We start from the raw sequence: 6080 nt of genomic DNA, 5'->3' as shown, positions 1-6080 counted from the left end.
TATTATTATAAAGTCAAAACTTTATTGATCATTATATTGTACACTGATTTCAAAAGTTAAACAAATATCACTTGGGTGCCATAAGCTAGAATCGAAACGAAAACATTTAACTCTCTAGCGTTATTCGTGACGACCTCACCTGAGGACATACACATATCAAAACTTTTCACATTGACGCAGTTAAATGTATAAATATATATTTGCGCGTGTGTAGATGATACAGATTAAGTCCATTTACGCCTGCCAACATCCAATGTTTTAATTGTAACAACTTACCAGCTCTTTTGTTCGCCTAAAATCCCAATCAAACTTCTACCACAAGTCTGAATATTATTATATCAAGTTTCAAGCCTGTAGAAGTGAGAGAGTATTTTGGCATAGACCGTTCCACAAACACGGACAATGTCACGTATATATATATATATATATATATATATATATATATATATATATATATATATATATATATATATATATATATACAGACAAACAGAGAAGAGAAGAGAAAAGAGAGGGAGAAAGAGAGCGATTATCATTATGTCCATCACAGTTCTTTATTTTTTTTCAACCGTTTTTCTCTCACTTTATCATACAGATGTATATTCCCTCTCTCCCTCCCTCCCTCTCTTCCCTTATTCCTTCCTCTTGAAGTTTTACTTTAAAATACTTTACTCTCCTCTCCTAACTTCCCTATATATCATCAAAATCTACATTTTTCTGAACATCATATAACCCCATCTGTCTTCATAACCCCTTTTCTATCTCTCTCTCTCTTTAAATATTTTATTTCGACTTCCTCTCTCCTATCTTTCTCTCTCTCTCACTCTCTTTCTCTTGTTCTATTATCATAAGATATCCACGAAGAATTTATATATGTACAAATGTGGAATCGGCTTGCGATAAAACCTAAAACAATAAAATACAGAAATATGTTACAGTTTTGTGGATTAGTCTGGATTCGGTATTTGGTTGGACATGCAGAAACAAGTATGTGTGATACGATAAAGAGTTTACTGATAGAAATAATAATTCATAAATCAAGTTAAATTAATTATAGAATAATAGATTTAAAGAACTCGAGATCTATGTATGTTAATGCGACATAAAATCGATATCAAACTTATGGCGAACTAAGCGTGTGTGAGGATGAGATGCTTGCATTGGGAGGTGATAAATTATTGAAGTCTGAGTAAGAATAATTGAATAGAACGTTATCGCTGAAAAATTTTTTCGCGAAATATTAAATTTAAAAAGTCCTGTTTCATATTAAGGTGGATCACGACCAGAGGCCGTTACCTCAAAAACTAAAGGCTGAAAAAGTCATAATCAATCATAATTTTAAGATGTTGGATTTTCCGGGTCTTACAGCTGTAAGAAAATACTTAAGTTAAATTATGTTTACAATTAGAATGGTAGTATTTGAGTAAAATTTGCCAATGAGCGAAATTGTTCGTTTGGATAATCTGATTATCAAGAAAAAACTTTAGGTCCGCACAAAGACACTAATGTGGTATTATTAACACAGTGTAAAGGTATATAGAAGTTAACCTCACTCAATTCCTAACAATGTAGGATGAAACTGAAATTTAGGGAATATTTATTAATTGATGCCTAATACCCTTTGTTCTCCCTTAGTATCAAACTATATTAAAATAAATATAGCCTATATTACGACCTTTATGCCTAACAACACTCTTCCGAAATTCATGATGATCGCTTAATTAGTTTAGGAATAAACCATGTACATACAAATGTATATAAACAAAGACAAATGCCAAACTTATTCGCACGTATTTGTGAGCCTCTAGGCTAAATTCGTCGATATATATGTAGTTTTAGAGCCCAGATAATTGCCTGAATACTTTTAAAGTGTCTCTGACTAGGCGATGTTTTATTTGTAATCCATAGCTACTGTGGAAAATAGCCCGTGGGGTGCCTTTGTTACATTAAAGTGCTGTCCCCTTCTCATGTAAGTAAGAAGACATGTAAGTAAGAAGACATACTAGATAAGTGAAAATGATATTAAGAAAAGGCTAGAATCGAACCCTGTAGGCAGGTGTTAAAGATAATTGAAATCTTAGGAATGCAGTCCATTGTTAATTCTTTTAGAAATAGCTAAATATGTCGGGAAAAGGCGATTGTCCATTCTTTTAGAATAACTGGATATTAAATATGTCAGTTAAAAGAATGGACAATGCGAGTTAAAAATATTGTTTAAAAATAGGTTAAACAATTAGAATTGAGGATTCTTTGTTTTCCAAAAGTTTGCTGGGCAGACATATGTAATTCCATGTAAAAGTAGTCACGTTGGTAACCACACTTCTGACGTCATAAACAAAGGAGATTTCTCAATATAGGAATCGAGGTTCGAAGTAAGAGGCAGTCAGAGATTAGGATCAGATAATCGGAGATCACACATGGTGATAGAGTCAGTTGGAGAGTGGGAGCCCCTTAGAGGCGAAGGGAGAAGAATAGACCATGTAGTTGAAAAGGCTTGAATTACTGACATCACTAATCGCGGTTGAAGAATAAAGAAATCATCTATATTTACTAACTGTTGTCGTTCGTGTCGTCTTTTCAACCGAAAAGGTAAATGTGTTTTGTATATTAATCTATAAATGAGCCTTTACAAGTAATGTGCCTCCTTCATTATAATAATGAATCTCCTCCCCCTCTATATGTGTTAAAAACTGTTGCATCATATCTCCCACTCTGTATTAATATGAAGTCCCCAAGAATCATCTCAGTCAGTTATAAATGTCTCCCTCATTATTATCGTCATCTGTTCTGAGTCCCCGTTATACATGTCTCCAATATGAACCCCCGACCCGCTATGCAACACCTTGATCATGGCTCTGTGGAGCCAGAGTACATTTGTGGCGTGCCGTGACAAAGCTATTACATCTGCCGTGTAGCATATGCTTCATCTTGTGGTCACCTGATGTAGTATATGTTTCATCTTGTGATCACCTGATGTAGTATATGTTTCATCTTGTGATCACCTGATGTAGTATATGTTTCATCTTGTGATCACCTGATGTAGTATATGTTTTATCTTGTGGTCACCTGATGTAACATATGTTTTATCTTGTGGTCTCATGTCGGAGGATATATCTCCGTGTGTCCTTTATGTTATAAGTGTGGTGCTGTGATCAAGGATCAGGGTACATTTGTTAATATTTTTGTATCTACAGACAATAGTGTTTCATGCTTTCACAATTATCAACGCAGGAAGTGACGATTGCCGCTGTTCGAACTCCGCCACACTCTGACCCTATTAGCAACCGCCAACTAACATTGGAATAAGCGAAATTTAACATTTATAAAACCAAATAGAGCCATAAGGTTATTAAGACGATCTAAAGTGATCAAGCGACAGAAAATCACGATTTCGCACAAGGCCAGCCGATCGCATTTTATTTCTCAGACGGTGATTAACACAACAGAAAATAATAGCTATAATAATGACTACATATAATAAATATATAAGTAATAAAAATAAAGAGACAATCATTTCATTTCAATTACCGTCCAACATTTAATTATAATAACTATATTAATTTAAAAAAAAAGAACAGAAATTTCATTATCTTTTAAAATGTCTACCAGCTATATGACGTTAAAAATATCACTTACTCCATTCCATAACGCTATATACACTTTGAATGCTAACTACTTTTTTCGTTCTTAAATATAAGAAATACACCCTTTTCACGTTTACAAATACAAGTGTATTTTCAAATATTGCACTGGTATTTTATTTTCTTCAAATTAATCATACCAAGAAAGTCTTGAAATGAAGACAGAACGTTGATGAACACATTTGGTTTGTTTCTTTTTCATCTTCCTATAAATAGTTTATACTAGCGGCTGCGTCGCGTCGGCACACACAACGTCGAGTCAAACACAAAATCGAGTACACTCAACATCAAATACACTCAACGTCGTCTTACCATCAACGCTTACTTTGTGAACTCGAAGTATGGGAAATTCCCATATGCACAAAACAAAATCACTGAAAAAACACAAATACCCTTACTAAGGGTAAGAATAATGAGTAAACGTTGGATAAAATGATGGTTAAAATTATTACGAACTTGCCAGGATTCGAACCTGGAATCTTCTGATCCGTAGTCAGACGCGTTATCCATTGCGCCACAAGTCCTGTTCGTACGCCGAAAGATGTTACCGCGACTATGTACATACAGTGCTAAATTCCGTTGACATGGGCACGTAACGTTTTCGACAAAAGCGAAACGGCCCCAACCCCCACAATTCGGTTGTTTGTGTGACTCGGCTTTGTTCGTTACGAACAATATATAGATAAGGACAATCTAGGGACTCACACCTATCAGGGAAAAAAAGAATTTTTCAATTTGGTGCATCCGTTCAAAAGTTTTATTGGTATACTAGACTACCCGTTTGGTCAGTATTTTATATTAGCTACGGAATTCATGTATGAGCGTGACACTTGTGACGTAAAGAAAATAGGTTTTTTTTTTTACATAACAGAAACATTTCTATGAAAGTATATTAAAATGAAAAATTACGGACGGATCACTCAAACATGAAAAAAGAATCCTCCCTATTCGTGTAAAGTTACCTATTTTTCCGAATAATCGCTTAAAAATTGAAAATTAAACATGATTTTCCTACGAATCGAACGCCGACGAAAGTCATTTAGCAGCAAAAACGCACATGGACCTACCGATGAGAAATATAAGAACAAAAAACCCATATTGGAATCCTTCAACCAAGTTATAGAAACTTAAAATCTAAAAAAAAAAAAAATAATTAATAAAACCTGAAGCAAAAAAATAAAACCTAAATAAATAAAATAAAACAAAACTAATATTGAAACAGATTAGTAAATGTATCAACAAATTCACCGTTCTCACACAACTATTTTGTATCTAGAAATGTAAAAAAATAAAAATAAAAAGGAGGAAGAAGGAAAAGGGACGGATAGGTAGTAATAGTAGTAGTAGTAGTAATAGTAGTAGTAGTAGTAGTAGTAGTAGTAGTAGTAGTAGTAGTAGTAGTAGTAGTAGTAGCCTTGGCTTTACTACAATTGTTCTTATGTTTGTCAACGGGTGAAAGTTGTTTAGTTGTAAGAAAATAGCGACAATATAGTTGTAATAAAGAAGAGTTGCAAAACACCCCCACTCTTGTCATGTTAAATAATAATTTCGAAATAATAACCTTAATATTTCAGTGTGCAGGTCAAAATCTGCAAAAGAAGCTATTTGTGTTTGTCTGTTTACGTTGTTATGGGTTAATGTTTATGTGCGCATGCGTAACCGGATGGCGTAAATCGGAAAGTAGGTTACATCACTCGTTACAAGGTCATTTGAGTTTTATAATTATATAGATATATGCATACACACACACATAAATAAATAAACGTTTAGAATTTTATTATTAGTATAGAATAGATTATGTGGTGAGACATCATTCTATCCATTCGACCATAAGATAAATGCTTTCGCTTTTTTTTCGGTCTTTCCAATTAATTATGTAATCAGAGTGAAATAGCGTTTGTGTTACAAGATATTAAAATAAACTTGATATACGATCCACCATAAAAGAAATCATTTTCTTTGAAATTTCAAATGATAAATTTGATCTATTCACGAACAGCTAATTTCAGCTGACAACTTCTCAAAGAAAAATTCTTCAAACTAAATTAGAAAACAAAATGAAAACATCTAAGTAATGCTGAAAACATCCATTCGAAGAAAACTGGCACGCGTATTTCATAATTTAATTCGTTTTGCTTGCACAATGTGGGTTAGTTTGGATTGGTTATTTGTTTTACGGTGTAACAGAGTGCGGACGCGCGTATGCATATACTCAGCCGGCTGTGAAATGACGTCACGGTAAGGAAAAATAAATAAAATGACTATAAAAAAAGAGAGAAAGCACGTTAGAGAATAAGAGCACGTTTAAGAAGTGTAGGTAACGTCACAGCTGTAAAGAGAAGTCACGCGTAGCGGGAGAATGAGGAATTAAATGTAGTTACAAAAAAAATCGGAATCGAATTATTACTTGTCTCATGTTCCTTGCGACGTACTCTGCTA

At 33.7% G+C, this 6080-nt stretch overlaps 1 non-coding gene across 1 annotated transcript; it reads right to left on the bottom strand.

Annotated features, from left to right (window-relative positions):
• Nucleotides 1-4092: 4092 nt before the first annotated feature.
• On the bottom strand, nucleotides 4093-4165 carry Trnar-acg (transfer RNA arginine (anticodon ACG)). Its single transcript has one exon. It is a non-coding gene; the product is annotated as a tRNA-Arg (tRNA).
• Between the last annotated feature and the right edge of the window lie 1915 nt (nucleotides 4166-6080).

This window comes from Euprymna scolopes, chromosome 6, assembly GCF_053919585.1.
Source record: "Euprymna scolopes isolate OS-2025 chromosome 6, ASM5391958v1, whole genome shotgun sequence".
In the NCBI taxonomy this organism is placed as follows: Eukaryota; Metazoa; Mollusca; class Cephalopoda; order Sepiida; family Sepiolidae; genus Euprymna; species Euprymna scolopes.
This window is presented reverse-complemented; position numbering and strand designations above follow the sequence as displayed.